Raw genomic sequence first — 17,830 nt, 5'->3', positions numbered from 1 at the left:
GGCTTCTTTTCTCATCTTTCCCAACAACAAAACGCTCAGAATGGAGGACAATTTAATGTTCAAATACATTCTTCATGATCAAATTTCTTCCTGTCCTGGTGTGTGTGTGTATCGAAGGGTAAGACAGAGAGAGAAAGGGAGAGATAGGTGTGTATGTGAGGGGGGGGGGAGGGGGGGAGAAAATAAAGGGTTACTTGCCTTCAGAAGCTTGGTGAAATGCTGTCAGTGGACACTTTACTCAGGAGCAAGTCTCTTTGAGTTCAGGGGGCTCACTCCCTAATAAGAGCACGTAGTGTTGCAAGCTTCAAGGCAGTGCAGTGCTGCAAATGTTGTAAGGAACAGAAATCACACTGCCTGCTGAAGCTTTGGTTTTAAAGTTAACAAGGGATTTTTTTTAAAAAAAGCCTTTGGACCACCTTGCTGAGAAAGAAATTAAATTGGGGAAACGAAAGAAATTCATCTTCAATTAATCTGAGGTCATTCTAGGGCAGCCTTTCCCAACTAGTGGGCCACCAGGTGTTGTTGGACCACAACTCCCATCAGCCTCAGCCAGCATTGCCAATGGTCAGGAAAGATGGGAATTGTGGTCCAACAACATGTGGAGGCACACTGGTTGGGAAACACTGTTCTAGGGTAATTATGAATGGAGATAGGAAGCTACCTGACAATCAAAGCATTGGCCCATCTAGCTCAGTACTGTCTACACAGACAGGCAGCACCTCTTAAGAATTTCATACAAGGGACATTCCCAGTCCTATCTGGGGATGTTGGAGACTGAACCTGGAACCTTCTGAATGCAACACAGATGCTCTATCAGAGCTTTGGCCCTTCCCAATGTACTAGTTACATCCCTTCCCAACTGAAGGAGAATTAATTGGGTGCAGAATTCAATGGAGGGTAAGTTAAATGAAGAGGAACTATTTTAGGGGTGTGGGTGTGTTTAAAGCTTTGTCCTGCAGTGTCTGAGGTGGCAGAATTTTTGAGAAGAAAAAGCAGCAAATCTGTTCTTCCAATTCCAAGGTGTGGAATGAACACTTCTCCACACAATAGCACACAAGTGGTTGAAATGTTCATAGTGCTTCATGTACACACTATCTTAATCCTTACACCAACTCTGCAGGGTAGGCCAGTATTATCTTCCTATGTGGGTGGGCTGAAGGGCCTAATCCTCATACACTACTTAGTGACTGGCCACACTCCCAACAGCAGCCATTTTGTAGCGATGCCCAAAAACCCAAATGTGCCCACAAGTCCAAAAAGGTTGAGGCCTCCTGCTTTGGGGCTCTGAAATACCACTAACCACAGTGTGTCATATCCTACGCAGGCAATAATATTACTTGGCATTTATACAATGTTCTTAGTGTTTGAAGCATTTCATTTACATTTGTCTTGTTGCAATCTTGAGATGAGGGTGGAGAACCTGTAGTCCTAGCCCAGCGGTCAAGAATGATGGAGGTTGTAGTCCTGCCATGTTTAGAGGGGCACAGGTTTCCCATTGTTGCTTTAGATCTTTCCTGTATTGTACCCGTAGATCTAAAGGACGCCTAGCAGGTTTGTGGCAGTGAAGAGATTTGAACCAGATACCTCTTGATTCATACCGTGATCTAGCCACTATACACCACGCTACACCAGCTTATTTCATCTGTGCCTTCCATAACTTTATAATGTTTGTGAATGCAACAGTTTTAAGTGACAAAATTAAATAAAATTAGTTTATTGGGGTATCTGATCAACTAGTTGCACTTACAAGAGCTATATCATGATGCCATTGCCTTATTACACAGCAGTTATTGATCATTTTATCTAATACTTTTATAAGGAAAATACTGTACTGCCTTTGTCTTCCATAATTATCCTGTCCCAAGGGATTACTATTCAAGCTTCTATAGATAGGGAAGTGAAGCTCTGAGTAGCCTGATCACATTCATCTGACTAGCTTTCTAGCCTCTAGAGCAGCCTTTCCCAACCAGTGTGCCTCCAGATGTTGTTGGACCACAACTCCCATCAGCCTCAGCCAGCATTGCCAATGGTCAGGAAAGATGGGAGCTGTGGTCCAACAACATCTGGAGGCACACTGGTTGGGAAAGGCTGCTCTAGACAAGGAATGAGGATCCCGTGGTCCTTCAGATGTTGCTGGGCTACAACTCCTATCATCCCTGACCATTGGCCATGCTGGCTGGGGTTGATGGGAGTTGGAGTCGAACACCATCTGGAGGATCATAGATTCCCATTCCTGTTCTAGACCACACTGGCTCCTTTAAAAAAAAAAAAAGCTGTCACCCAGCTGGTTGAACTGAATCTGGGAGCAGCCAGAAAGACTGCTCATGCAGCTTTGCCCCAAGGAAGAAGAATGTTAAAGAAGGCACACTATTCTTGCATTCTTTTTCTTTTTCACAGCTGAGCAGGCATAGCTCCACTGGGTTATTTTATTCCTTTTTAATTTTTATTATTATTCATCCAAGAGATTTAAAAGACAAAACAGGCAATAAATATAAATAACAGTGGAAAAAGTTCAGTTCAATATTTTAAAAAAAGAATTTGCTGAAGTTCTCGTACTCTTATTTCAGAGTTGGATCAGTTTTCTATTTTTCTCCAATTCTTCATTTATTGAGTTACTAAATTCCAACTTCTTATTCATTGCCTTGAAACAGGTGGTGACAAGGCTCCTCTTGAAGCAGCCCTCCCCAGATCCAGAGGTTTTAGAAAACTACTGTCCAGTCTCTAATATTCCCTTCTTGGGCAAGGTGATGGAGAGGGTGGTGGCTGGCCAACTGCAGGTTTGCCTGGAGGAAGCAGATTATCTAAATATTTCCATCTGGCTTCACCTTTGGTCGTTCTGAATGACGACCTCTATTGGGAGTAGGGTTGCCAGGCTCAGGGCCTGAGACTGATCCTGTATCTTTAGGAGAAAAGAAAGTCAGCCATGTGCAAGTGTTCTTGCAACACTGTAATGGGAAAAACCACAAGGTGGAATTCTCCCTTCCCCCTGCACAACTTTTAAACATACAGAAGACCTCTTGTAATTGTTTTATGTATGTTTTTATTTGCTTTTAAATTGTACTGTTTTAACATTTTGTTGTTTGCTGCCCTGGGCTCCTTTGGGAGAAAGGGTGGGATACAAATTTAATAAATAAAACAGAGATGGAGAACTTGGAAACTTACCCCAAGCCTAGAACTCTTCCTTAATCCTTCACACGGAATATATTCTGGAAGAAATCAATTCCCAGCAAAGCCAGCTACCTCTCCTCGAAAGAGAATTTGCCTGTTAAAAGATCAGTTCCTTAAAAGACATTTGATTGCCTGACATTTGGGTTTCCAGCACAGTGTAGCTCCTTAATCCTCCTTTGAGGAATTTCACTTTCCAAACACTGGGGGCAAACTGACATTTTGCCATCATACCAGAGAGTGACCTTTTAAGCAGAACAAACATTTGAGGGTGGGGGGAATCACCTTGGCTTAACAAATAAAAAATGTATTTGGATTGTTTCCATTTGCAGATAAAGTGGCTTAGAGTGAGTTCTGGAATGTTCTGTTCTGACTAGCAACATCCTTCTCAAGAGTTTTATTTTCACACGCTGGAGTCAGCACTGTAGCTGGCAGGGCCTTTAAATTCTTGAGAGCACAAGATGAAGATACAACAAATGGTTTTCAAGGATGTTTGTCTCCGAGAATTTCAAAAGTATCACAACTTCATGCATCAACACAGAGGAGGAGAACTGCCATTTCCTAGTTCTGCCTTGTGGAGGTGGGTGAGATGATATTCCAAGAGTCTCAGAACCCATACACACCTACCTAGGCCTTAAGATTAGTTAATTTCAAGATGCTGGTACTAGTTTAGAAAGCCCTACACAGCTTAGGACCAGGATACCTAAAAGTCTTATCCAGTATAAAATGTACTGCCTTCAAGTCGATTCCGACTTATAGCAACCCTATGAATAGGGTTTTCATAAGGCTGAGAAGCAGTGACTGGCCCAAGGTCACCCAATGAGCTTCATGGCTATGTGGGGATTCGAATCCTGGTCTCCCAGGTCGTAGTCCAACACCTTAACGCACTGTTCTTCAACCTTGGGTCCTCAGATGTTGTTGGACTACAATTCCCATCATCCTCAGCCATCAGATAAGATGGCTGGGGGTGATGGGAGCTGTAGTTTGACGTCTGGGGACCCAAGGTTAAAGAACAGTGCCTTAACCACTACACCACACTGGCTCTCCTATGCCCAACCAATCACTGCACTCTTCAGGAGAGGACATCCTGTACATACCATTTTATCTCTAAGTAGAGTTTTTTATCCCAATTGGTATCTGTATTAGATTTGATATTTTTATATAGGTAATGGTCTTTAATTGTTTTTCTATATGCAATTGTTTTACATGGGGTTTAACTGTATTGTGAAATTGCTTTGAGATGCTTCATAGGGCCTTCCTCTTAAGTATCCCAGTCTGTGTCTGTGTTGGAATTGCTTTTTAAGATGTTTTTAAGCTGTTTTAAAAAAGAAAAGATGCTTTTAAACCTGTTTTGTTTTAATATGTTTTAAAGTCTTTTGTTTTCAAGATGTTTTAAAGTGCTTTTAGTATTTTTGTTTGCAGTCCTGGGCTCCTTCTGGGTGGAAGGCTGGGATATAAATTGTTGTAGTTGTTGAAATAAAATATCATTGGCCAAGGCCCTCCTATGAGTGACCTTGCCAAATAAGGTACAATAGCTGGTCACTACAGCAATGCCTTTTCAGTGGCGACATCCCAATTATAGAATACTCTTCCCAATCAGTCTCATTGGGCATCCACATTATGGTCTTTTTCTGCCAGGTGAAGACCTTCCTGTCACCCCAGGTGTTTTAGTGTTAATATGTTTTTAGTGTAGGGTGGGGAAACCTGTGGCCCTCCTTGGTCAATAGGGACAGCTGGGGGCTATGTGTTACTTCTGTCCTCACATTTACTGAAGAACAACTACCACTGCCATTCTTTAAACCAGGAATGGGAAACCTTTAACCCTCAGATGTTGTTGGACGCCAACTCCCATCAGCCCTGGCCAGCATGGTCAATGGTCAAGAATGATGAGAGTTGTAGTCCAGCAACATCTAGGGGGCCACACAGGTTCCCCATCTCTGTTTTAACCAAACATAGAAAGAATCAAACAAAAGCTACTCTTAAAACTGTTGGCCTCATCTGCACATGGATGAACAGCAGCAGCGGTGGTGGAGTAGGGAAGATGTGTCCAACCCAAGATTGTACTTTGTAGCAAACATCTAAAGCAGGGCTGGGAAACCAGTAGCCCTCCAGATGTTGTTGGACTCCAGTTCCCATCTAAACCAGCATAGACAATGGTTGGAGATTATGGGAGTTTTATTTATTTATTATTTCCAATATTTCACTATAAATGACCTCAAAGTGGTTTTCAAAACAACAAATAAAACAATGCATCAGTGAAACACTAAAAATGATAGGTACATAAAATAAGACTAACACAACTTATTTAAAATGCCTGTTGGAACAGAACGGTCTTTCTCAAGAGGTAGAGTCCAGCAGCATCTGGACAGCCAGAGCCTCCCCAGCTCTGATCTAAAGCCATGTGATCTGGTTGAAGCATTCCTTTGGCAGCAGGAAGCCAGGGAGACCAGATGGTGCCATGTCACTTAAAACATAACCTTTGCATTTAAAAAAAAAATGCAACGGTTCCAGCCTAGATTAGAACGGGTGTTTAAAATGTGAATGCTGCCAATGTTGTTGGGGTGAGGAGGACTTGAACCTTTTCCCAGTAACAAGAAAGAAGAGAATGATACCGTGAAAGCACAGCAGTGGGCAAAGTGTGCTGAAGAATAAACAAACAGCTTTCCTTTGATCTGATTCACTTGAGTCTCAAATGACAAGCCTGTATGACTAGAAATCTGCAGTGGACAGTTTGGTTGGCTCTTTCGAACCAATGGGTGGGATTCAGGGTCCCTTTTCACAATAAGGGACTGGGCTTCCTCGTGGCCCATCTAATCCCATCTCGTCTTCTTGCCTCCCACTCCATTGGCTCTCTTGCCCTTAGCTATCCTGCCTCCTAGATCCCCAGTATCATCAGCAATGCCAATAGACATTTCCTTTCTAGACCTAATTGCCATATGAAGAACATTTTTCATTGGGGAAGGGGGTGGCAGAAAAAGGGGAAAGGGGTGGTTACACCTTCCACCAGCTCTGACCCTGCCCACTGCTTATGCCACCCCTGCCATGTGATGCTCCCCCCAAGGTAGCCCTCAACATACAACACCCTTGCTTTTAGTCCCTACATGAGTTTTTTCTCCACCAGCCAAACAGACCCTCCACTTCCCTTACATTCCAGTTTCAGCATTCTGTAACCCTTCCCTTGCCAGCCAGCCCCTTCCTTCTGAATCTCCCCAGGCTACGCTCTCCCCAAGGAGTGATAGCAGCCTTTCCCAACCGGTGTGCCTCTAGATGTTGTTGGACCACAACTCCCATCAGCCTCAGCCATGGCTGAGGCTGATGGGAGTTGTGGTCCAACAACATCTGGAGGCACACTGGTTGGGAAAGGCTGAGTTATAGGCCCATGTTGGCAAGGTAAACAAATCCTCAGAACACTGGGCAGTGATGGGAGGGGGTGAAAGTAACTGGGGAAAGGCATTGGCAGGGAAAGGATTAAGCATCACATCTCCCCCTCCCCCCAGCCGTGGGAAAGGCCCACTGTGCTTTTGCTACACACTGTAGAGCCGTTAGGGCTAGATTTCAAGATCTAAGCCTGGATTCCCTCAACAACTGCTGAAGACATCTGCAAATGATGTGGGGTTTTTTCTTTGTTTGTGTTTTTGGCAACACAGAGACAGACAGGCCCAGCCTCAGCAGCTGGCATGGAATACCAAGGCTGATGCCCCCTTCCACAATGTCTTTTTTTAAAAAAAACCTTTTACAGAGGGCGAAGCTCCAGCCATGCCAGCTACCTTCATTTCCCCAGAACCGCCACCAGAGGCAGCCCCAAATGTTTATGTATTTATTTATTTCAACAATATATATACCGCCTAACACTGTAGTTTCTAAATGTTGGAGAGAGGGGCAGCACAGTGGCAAAGAGGCCTGGTGTCAGTGCACCTGGCCTGGGAATATTGGGGCTGACATTGGTCTCCACAATGTCCCTTTTCCTTTCCTTTAACTTTCACAGAGGTTAGGCAGGTATGTGCTGCACAGAGAAACTCCAGTCATGTCCTCCATATGTCCCCGCTCCAAATCTGCTCCAGAGGACTGGAAGACTGCCTGGAACACCACAGGAGGAGGCATGAGAGGTTTAGATGAAACTGAGAATTTGGAAAAATGGCCTCCCTCCCCCTTCTGTTCATGGAAGCTTCTGGTGGATCAAACAGTTGAGCAAAGGTCAGGATTGGATGCAATCTGATAAGGCCAGGAGTATATTAAAAATAGGCTACTGAAATGGCAGCAAAAGGTGGGCTATACCTCATTGCTGTGAGTTATCAGGATATGCATGACTGAAGCGGTTCTACAAATCTAGCCAAAGGGATACCAGACTAAGAGCATGTCAGGATAGCAATGCACCAAAAGAGGGTGGCGCTTCTCAAAGCTGGTGGTCATTTCACAAACCACATTAAATCAAGTCCTTGGAAGGGCTCCAAGGAACACAGCTTGTTTCAGTCGCTTTGAGACCAACCAACAGCACTAGGTTCTGTACAGTAATTGTGTTTCTAGGCCGAGAGACTGCTCAGAAAGTCTTCATACGCATCAACACTGGCATGTAGTGGCCATTCTTGGGAATCACACCCCTAAAAGACTGGAGGAATGCCAACGTATCATAATAGACTCCCATGATTTTTCAAATGTGGCCATAGTGCACTTTACATGCTCTTGCTCTGGTACCTTTAGAACAGGCTAAAATGCACAGCTGCTGTAAGAAAGGAAAATTTACCCTGCCTGCATAATCTATTCCTCACCTTTCAGTGGATCCCAAGAAGGGATCGATAGATAATTATTACTTAACCTGGTCCGCTGTAGGGAGATCTTCTGAAAAGGGTTTCTTAAACAAGTACCTCTGTGTATTGATAAGTCTGTCCACAATCGAGACACTTTTAATGGGTGTCGGTGTTAATGCAGCTTTCCAGGTTACCAAAATAAAGTTTATGTTAGGCACCTTCCTGTGGTGATGGTTGGGAAAATGAAGACACGGGGATGTACCACTCTTCATATCTTCTTGATCTGAAAGAAACAGGGACACCGTACAAATCTCAAAACAGCTACCTTTCTCTGAAAATTGTAAGTTATATACAAGTGCAGATTTCTTCTCTAGACAAAGGTTAGAAACAGCCTTGCTGCATACGATTTGGTCTCTTTTTTTAAAACCCAGGAGAAATGTGCACTGCAGCACTGGAAAAGGGTGGGGTGTGCGCTGCCTTCAAAGCTCTCCCCCGACGTTTTTTAAAAATCAGAAGCTTCATTGCTGACAAAGGAGAGGATAACCATGCTGAAGTTTGTCACTAATTGCCTTAAAGGATTATGAGGTGATACTGCACTTCAGTGGCATTGCTCAGGTTAGCCCAGTATTCAAAACATTTTAGAAAAGCACAAAGTTCTCAAAACTGAGATACTCATCATTTGCCATGATGTGGGTACTGTCCAATAGGCATGTGTCATCATTATTATTATTACTATTTAGATTTCTTATCTGTCCTTTACCATAAGGTCCCAGGGCGGGTGAAAGCAATGTAAAAATACAATATTAAAATCAGTTATAACAATTTACAATCAAAAGAATAGGGTGGATCCTAAAGACATAGATGTCAAAGAACAGGATAAAGAGATGCATCTTCAGCACATGACCAAAGCTATACAATGAAGGTTCCAGATGCATCTCTACCTGATGCACATGACCATGGCCAGCGCCAGAGGGTGCCAGGTTGGGCCCTGGCTGAGGGCCCCTGCAGCCCAGAGGGGTCCCTGAAGGGCGCCTCTTTAGGTTAGGAGGGTGGCACTCCCATTCCATGATCTGTGACAGCATTGGGTCCTGCAATCCAACCCTGCTGCAGATCACAGAGAGGGAACTTCCAGGCACGCCCCAATACAGACAGCACAGGCTTGCACACATGCCCCAGCTACTTCTCCTGTCAGTGTGAATGTCATGCATCCTGTTGGTGACGGAGTCTTCCCTAAGAGGCTGATGGCAGGCATGCATGCACGTCATTCACACAACACAAGAGGTAGGTGGGGGGCGCGCATGGGCTTATTAGCTCCACGCCGCCTGTATTGAGGGGTTATTGGGCTATGGCACTACGGGCCTGGGGCAGGCTGGTACCCAAGGGCCCAGTCATGCCTGGTGCCGGTCCTGCACATGACACTCACATTCCACACAATACTTTCTATCATAATTGACCCACTGGCCAGAAGGCTGGGGGATCTCATCTTGCATGGGCAAAAATATTGTGCTTTAAGTGGTGGTAAAATGTGATATATCCAGTGGAGGCTGGTCTATTAGGGCTAATAGGGCACTGCCCTACCAACCTCAGCCAGCCCCCACCTACCTACTTTTCTACTTATAACCAGTGCAGGGAATGACACTACCTGTCAGCTTCCTCCTATTGTCTCACTGTTACCCTTTCAGAACTCAGCAGGGAGGAGCATGGGGCTAAACTATAATTAATTGGCTCTGTTTGTCATTGCCTTTAGCTACACCTACTGTTGGGTTCCTTGCTTTCCACCCTACCAGTCCCAATGGGCACCAGCTGCCGCTGGATATACCCATAAAAGCAGGGGAAGACACCTGGTGGGGATAAACATCTGGGGGAAGACATCTGGTCTATTGCAACACATCAGTTGCAGAAAAGCATTTATTATGCTCTAAACTAATTATCTGGGAATGTGTCTGGAGAACAGTGGCTTGTCTGCACTACCAGCTTGTTTCAGTTTTATATTACTTTGATTATATGTTGTTGTTATGTGCCTCCAAGTCGACTACAACTTATGGCGACCCTATGAATCAGTGACCTCCAAGAGCATCTGTCATGAACGACCCTGTTCAGATCTTGTAAGTTCAGGTCTGTGGCTTCCTTTATGGAATCAAGCCATCTCTTGTTTGGCCTTCCTCTTTTTCTACTTCCTTCTGTTTTTCCAAGCATTATTATCTTTTCTAATGAATCCTGTCTTCTCATGATGTGTCCAAAGTATGATAACCTCAGTTCCATCATTTTAGCTTCTAGTGATAGTTCTGGTTTAATTTGTTCTAACACCCAATTATTTGTCTTTTTTGCAGTCCATGGTATCCGCAAAGCTCTTCTCCAACACCGCATTTCAAACGAGTTGATTTTTCCTAAACTTGGGCTTTCCCCACAAACGGTCCTGGGAATTACAGGCTGGTGCAGATATTCAGCATTATCAGTTAGTGATCCATTCCTCCTCCCCAGTGGTGTAGTGGAGCAGGTATGGGCAGGGTTGAAGTGCGACTACTCAGTTCACAGCAGGGACAATGACATCATCTCCTGGGGTGCTATTTGCCAATCTTCTCTGAATGCCAAGTAATTAAGCTGTTCTCAGAGAAACCTGCCAAATAAGCGAAGCAGAGGAAGAGGTAGGTTACATAGTGTACATGGCTAAGGGTTAAACTGCCACCTTTATTTTGAAAGATTCCGAAGTCAGTTGTGGTGCCCAGCCAGTGAAAGGGCCTCTCCTCTAAAATAAGGCAGGTGCCAACTCCTAAAAACCTAACTATTCTCAGAGGCTTTTGCTGCCTATTGATGCCAGCTAGATGCCTATCTGTTTCAAGCTAACCCTTGCACGTTGCTGAATACCCTGTGTATTTTACTGTATTTTAGTGAATTTTATTGTGAACCACCTTGTGACGCTTTCACGAAAGGCAATATGAAAAAATATTTTAAATAAGTAAATACTGGGACTGACCCAAATGTCACAAAACAGTGTGCACGCTTTTGAGTCTGGCAGAACTCTCCATCAGTCTGGATATTAACCAAAGTGGAAGGGAGGGGCGAGAAAGAAGAAAGCCGGCTTTGCATTGAAGCCACAATGTCTGCAATGGTAAAAAAAAAAACCATTTTTGTTGCATAGTCTTAGAAGGGGCATGGCTACAAGGGTGTGGCTACAGAGGGTGTCATGAAGAGTGCCTACACTTTAGAATTTACCTCTGCACCACAGCGTCTTGTCAGGATTACAGTTTCCAGGGAGTGGTTGGCAGAAGCGAATTGCCAGGTGGGCTGGAGCTGCTATGTGAGCTTCCCTGCAGGTGGGTCACTGTTGCCTACTGGGAGGGAAAGCGGGAGGGGTTAAGCAACAGGAAGGTGAGCACCGAATTGGCTCTACCAATGGATTTGCACCAGACCAAGCTCCCCAACACCTCTCCCCTCCCCCTGCCAGTAAGCGATAATGATTTACCTGCCAGGAAGTTGGCACAGCAACTCCGCCCCAGCCAGCTAGTCACTTCTGATGGCTAGTAAACCCCTTTACCTGCCCATGTCTCCTTCAGGTGTTCAGCTTGGACATGTGAGGACAAAACTGTGTAGAGCGATGGGTCGCAGTAGTGTAGTGGCAAATTCGGAAGTGCAGGGTACCTTCATGATAGTCACAACCACGCCCCTCCCCACTTTTTTGCTACAGGGTTGAGAATGAGATCCTCATTAATGCCTTCTCCCACAACAACAGATGTCTCTAAGAGCCAATCAGCATGAAAGGGGAGAGTGTTAGCAACTGAGAAGAGTCTTCCTAGTGGCTGACTCATCTCCTTTCACTCTTATTGTCTCCAATCAGCAGGAAAGGATAAGAAAGCATGTTAGAAGACTCATATCACTCCCCTTTCATGCTGATTGGCCCATAGGATGCTGGAGACATAAGGACTCTTCTGGGACCCTACTCCCAAAAACGTAAGGGGTCTAAGACCCTCCAGAACCCTGGACAACTACACCCTGGTGTGTCGGTAGGCGTCAGCTGCCTGCCCTCAATGTCTCCAGGCACACAGGGTTCTCAGTCATGAGGACGCTTGTAGGCATGTTCAGACCTTCCGGCTGAACATATGAAGTGTCCAGGGCGGCTGAACACCTAAAGAGAGCTGTTGCCCTCAAATGTACCAATCTTGCCTGAGCACCAAGATATAAGACAGGGGTAGGGAACCTGTGGTTGTAATCTGTTCTAATTGTTTTTAACATGGAATTTTAAACTGTTATAACCCGTCCTGGAACCTGCTGGTCAAGGGCAGGCAATAATAATAATAAAACCATTATTATTTATTTATTATTATTTATTACTGGCATTTGTTAGTCGCTTTTTTTTCAACAGTAGAACTCAAAGCGACTTGCAACAAGAAAGCAAAAACACAATAATTGAAATAACTTAGAACAAGAGCAAACAATTACAAGACAATTTCAAACAAAATAATACAACCGTAATAAAAAATAACAAATAGCAGATATTACAATACAAGAATTAATACCACACTATAAATATAATATAACATATAATAGAAGGCCACATTACTTATTCAATCAGTACTGCAAAAGTAGAAAAAGAATTAAAGCAGCTTCAACTTAGCCTCCACCAGTCTCCATCAGCCGCCACCCTAGTTCTTCCCGGCGGCCCAATCTCAGGCCGCGGCGTCAAGTAGCATCGAATGGCCAACTGCCCAGGTGAGCCTGAGATGGCGCCCTTCTTGGCAGCTGTGAGGGCTCCTCTCTCTTGGGCGGCAGCGGAGCACTGTGGGGAGAGACGGTGGGGGTGCGGGGCTCCTCTCGATATGGGGGTGCCAGCGGGGTGCTGCGTGAGGGTTCCTTTTCCTTCTCAGGCAGGGAGACCTTGAAGCCGGACAGAGTGAAAGGAAAGGGGGATGGGGTGGAGGAGGAAGAGACGGTGGAGTAGCTGGTCCAGGCCAGCTGGGGTGCAGGTGGGGGCCTGGGGGGCTGCTCACACAGGTCCACCAGACCAAGTTGAAAGTCGTTGCTCATTCCTGAACCTGCAAACTTGTAACAGACGTCGAACTGGATGTTCTCGGGCAAGGAGTGGATGCCCCTGCGGCGCCCCTGGCCGCAGCTGTTGACCATGGCCAAGATAGCGGTGTTGTAGAGCGTCTCGGGCACCCACTCCAGCTCCACGGCCGCCATCTTGTGTGTGCCGAGTGAGGGATGGAGGGAGACATGCCCAGGGACCAAGTGTGGCCCTCCAGGCTTCTCTATTTGGCCCTTGGAACTCTCACCAGCCACACCCCTCACCACCCCAGCTTCATATCCGGAGTGTTTTTGCCTGGCTGGAATGTGTCCTTGAACTTTGGTAATGCCTCCCTTGTGTCTAGGTGGAGGAGAGAGAGAGGTGTGGGAGGGTGTGTAGAAATTAGCCTACTGTACAAAGGTAACATTCACATTCATTTCTTCCACCACTTTTGCCTCTGGCCCCATCCATGACTGGCAGGTGGCCCTCAGAAAGGTGCCCACAAGGGAATGCAACCCTTGTGCTGAAAAAGGTACCCCAGCCCTGGTATGATAACAGCGTGTGAAGGAGTAGAGCTGCATAGAACAACTTACCTTCTCTCAAGTGGGTGGCAGGGTGGGTGATGCAGCCACTGTTCTTTTCTCTGATGTTCCATTTGTAAGAAGAGCATCTCCTTAGCCAGATTTGCCTTTGGGGGTGACCCCGAGCCACGAGTGGTCATTGTTGTGCCTCATTTAAGAGATCTCTTCTCATCCTGCTGCTGGGGTGATACAACCAGAAGCCAAATCCTGCCTAGGGAGGCATGTCATGTGCCTGGATGGCACATGCATTGTGACAAGCCATTTATTTTGATTATTCTGTTCCCCTTTGCTCTTTCAGTGCCCTAGAATTCCCCCCCCACATCATTTCTGAGTGACAGCTGCCCACTGGTGTCCTTTTCTCTCCCACCATCAGATCTCTTAGGGTTCTCTGCATCTCCACCCACGTTTCCTTTGCATGGGGCATCAGAATTGTTCAGCAGCCCTGTCTGGTCCTGTCTTAACATCCTGCAAAAGATCTCCATTCTCCTCTGTGATGTGCACCGTTGCTACAATGGTGACGATGTTGCAGTGCCCAATGATGCTTCGATCATCTGACAAAAGGTGGGAAATGTCGTCCATCTTCAGTCCCTGCATGTTCTGAGATTCCTCATCTGCAATTGCCAGCTCAAAGAAGTGTCTCCTGGAGATGGGAAACATGACAAGTTTGACACTGTGTGGTTTCCATTCATGCATTTTGTTAATAGGAATAGAACACATTATCAACCTCCTGCAACTCATGTTGCCTTAAGGAGGGGATACTTCTCATATAACTAGCTTCTATCCAAACAATTGTCATCCACAGGAGTCATTATTGACATGTTTGTGTTTCCTCGTATGGGTGCCATCACTCTTCTTGTGAGTTGTCATCTCTGTTTGTTTTTTTTAATTTTTGCCAAAATAAATAAAAATAACTTATATAAGAGGGAGGGAGGGAGGGAGGGAGAGGTCTCTTCTGAAGATGCAAAGAGACCAACATTGGGAAATCTCTGCTCTTTCGTTAAGCTAGTCTTGATAGGTTTCCTTACCAATGAGAGGAGAAGATTTGTAATGACTAAAGAAGGGATGGGTATCGGGATTCTTGGCTCTATTTGTAGCACTGTATGTGTGTGGGATGTTAATTAACAAGAATCCCTACCCACCAACAGCAATAAAGAAAACCTGCCTTCTAAAGCACAGGGGGGCAACCTGCCACCCAAGGGCTATAAGCCTGTATGCATCCCCTTTGAAGCTGCCCTGTTCGCCCAGGTGATGGCAGAAGAGAGCTCGTCGAGATTGTGGCTATCCCGATCAATTCAGGTTGTGCCATTGTTGTTGATTGGGCAGCAACAAACCCACTTCCCCCAAAGATCAGACTTTTGCCCTAAGGAAAATGACATGGAAATGCAGTGGAAGTGTGGGAAAACACTTGCCTTGATGCAAGGTCATCTAACCCCTGCAAGCACATCAGAATGAATGCTCATTAAATAGCTAACAGACATCTAATCTCCCTGCAAACAAATCAGAATGAATGCTCACTAAACATGTTGTCAGGAAGCGCCCAGAACTCCTTCCTTCCTGCTCATTTCCTCCTTATTTTCCCTGGCTTTAAAAGTGCACCCCCCCCTTTCTATGTTGTTTCAGAACAGCTGAAGCTGGACAGAATTGTATTTGATACAAATAAATTGTTGTTGTTTTAAATAAAAATTTTCCCCTGGTTGTATGTCTTGAGGAAACAGATTCCCTGCCCACAACATGCTGTCTGAGAGCAAATTGGTAGGCGTCTGTCATATAAGTGCATATGTGGGCACCTCCAGACTGTCAATAATTTGTGGGAGGGACTCCAGTGCATGCTGGGAAGGTCTGCACTATTAAAGTGGATTAAAGCAGTCTGTTGCCCTAGCACAGCAAATCCACTTTAATCTACACTTTTTTGTGCTTTGGAAAGTGACAGGGAAATGCACCGAAAAATGGAATGGAAGAATTATTTATAGGAAGACTAAACACTCTCCAAGCAAATCAGGATGAAGGCTGACTGCCATGCAACTGTACTCTAAACAGATCAGAACAAATGCTAAATAAATACCAGATATAATCTAACCACCACGTAACCTTTATGCAAGTAAATCAGGATGAAAGACAAAAATATGAAAAATATGTCATCCGCAGGAGCCCAGTTTGTGTGAAGCAGGTACGTTTTTCTTTTGGATTATTTCATTCAGCACACTTTTGTCTCCGGTGCCCATCATCAACTGTGGCTCCACCACCATTGGCATGTGGCCCCTGACAAATTACACAGGAAGGAACATGATCCTCAACAGAAAAAAAATGATTGCCCACCCCTGATCTAAAGGTTTCCAGAGACATAAGGAAAAATTAAAATGGACCAGTGCACTGCACTTCCATTTTAATATGGGGACTGAATAATCCAAAATCCTACCGCTTGATTCTTTCAGAAAATATGAACTGCTCCACACGTAGACTAGTCCACATTATTCATTTCCTCCTCCTTTTTTTTAACAATATTCTGTGGGAGAAAAAAATCAGAGGAATTGGACTACAGCCCTGAAATTCTTTGATAGATTTCCTTTCAAGTTTTCCCCTCCCTCATGCCTGAAGGAGGTGATTTATTTTGAGGGGAATAGAGAAGATGATGATGCTACGGTTCTGATACAGCTGAAATAAGAAAGACTGTGGCATGCTTTTAGACCTATCAGTCCCCCAGCAACCTGACACCATCCCACCTCCTACACTATATTCATTTTTCAGATAACATGGTCATTTGGGATTCCTGTGCAGATGACGTTCTTTGATTTCAAGCCCTGGAGTCAAAGGCTTAGGTCACAAAGCAATTCCATTCCATTCTCCACTAATTAACACCACAATGTGAGCTCATTTTCAACATGTCCTGCCATAGACAAGGCAGCAGCATCTTTTTCTCCACCTGCCAAGTCCACTCAAAACTGATGAGAATTAGAAGACCTCAGTGATTTCCTAGCACACTGATGAGTTGGCAGAGTGATTCCTTCAAGAAGCTTAGTATGGGATGGATGGACTTCCCATCTCACCTAGTACAAACCATACATTTAAAGTACATTTAACACACATGACTTCCCCCAAAGAATCCTAGGAACTGTAGTTTGTTAAGGGTGCTGGGAAGTGTAGTTCTCTGAGGGGTAAAATACAGTTCCCAGGATTCTTTGGGGAAAGCCATATGTTTTAAATGTATGGTGTTTATGTAGACACCCCTCCACCTATGCTGCTGATTCTTTCTCTGAATGTACCTTTTATTTCGGTCAAAGCACTTGAGAAAGAAATTCCAGCATGTTAGATTCTGCTTTGCCATCCTGATGTTATCTTCTCTGAAGCCTGTTGAAATGGTGCTAGTAGGGGTGGGGGTCCTACCCTCTGCTGTTGAAGTAAAATGCACCCCCAACCTGAAAAGACTAGATTACAGCTCACTCATACTGAGAGACTAGAGAGGAGACCATATTCTCCATTGAATCCTCGTGTTTGTGATCTCAGGGGCAAAAAGCAGCTCAAAGCAATTGTGATGGCATCGTGATGTAAGAAGCTTCTAGCCTAGTCCATGTCATTTTCTTCAAAAGCTGAGTCCATCAGTGCTCTCTGGACACATGATCATTTCTTTCCCACTACTCTCTCAGATCAATCTGCTTTTGCAGATTTTTGTAGCAGTATTTGGAAAAGGGGGAACTAGCTCCTTGCACACTTCAAGTGTTGCAACAATAGTTATGAATGGCTGCTGCGGGTAGCTATTGGTTGAGTTTATGGCAGGAATGGAGGCTTGTGACCCTCCAGATATTGTTCAACTCCCATCAGCCCCAGCTAGCATGGACAATAGCCAGGGATGATGGGAGTTGTGACCCAACAACATCTGGATAGGTTCCCCACCCTTGGCTTATGGCATCACTGGGGATAAGTAACACACAGACCCAGAGCATTTCTTTTAGTACAGTGAAGGATACGTGGTTACCAACATTTCCCTTGGCAGCAATTGCTTTTAAAGGAGGGCCTTGGATGCCTTAGGAGCTCAATGGAACCATGTGGTGGAATATAAATCCCACAATAAAGAAGCAAACAAATATTTTAAAGTGGGTATGAAAAGCAGTGTGATAGCTTCCCCTTTATCTTCCCAGTGGCATGCCAGCAAATCTGACAATTTCCTTTGCCTGCCTACTTTGCGCCTTGGGTTGGCAATAGGGCAGGGGGCAACTGGTGCTCCTCAGGAGACTGGATATGGCCACAAAATCTCCCACTGTTGATCCCTAACTGATCTGCATGATTGTAGCCCTTTAAAAATAGTGCAGGGGTACTGACTCCATCACAGCATGCTCGGCCAT

At 45.0% G+C, this 17,830-nt stretch overlaps 1 long non-coding RNA gene across 2 annotated transcripts; it reads right to left on the bottom strand.

The window, feature by feature from the left end:
- Window positions 1-2,421: 2,421 nt before the first annotated feature.
- On the bottom strand, window positions 2,422-11,572 carry LOC133382885 (uncharacterized). 2 transcript variants are annotated; one of them, XR_009762110.1, is made up of 5 exons: window positions 11,446-11,572; window positions 11,124-11,242; window positions 7,932-8,193; window positions 3,163-3,262; window positions 2,422-2,899 (listed from the first exon to the last, which is right to left on the bottom strand). It is a non-coding gene; the product is annotated as an uncharacterized LOC133382885 (long non-coding RNA). The 2 variants fall into 2 exon arrangements; XR_009762111.1 differs by having other exon boundaries at window positions 11,374-11,456.
- Window positions 11,573-17,830: the final 6,258 nt, after the last annotated feature.

Source organism: Rhineura floridana, chromosome 4, assembly GCF_030035675.1.
Source record: "Rhineura floridana isolate rRhiFlo1 chromosome 4, rRhiFlo1.hap2, whole genome shotgun sequence".
Taxonomy (NCBI): Eukaryota; Metazoa; Chordata; class Lepidosauria; order Squamata; family Rhineuridae; genus Rhineura; species Rhineura floridana.
This window is presented reverse-complemented; position numbering and strand designations above follow the sequence as displayed.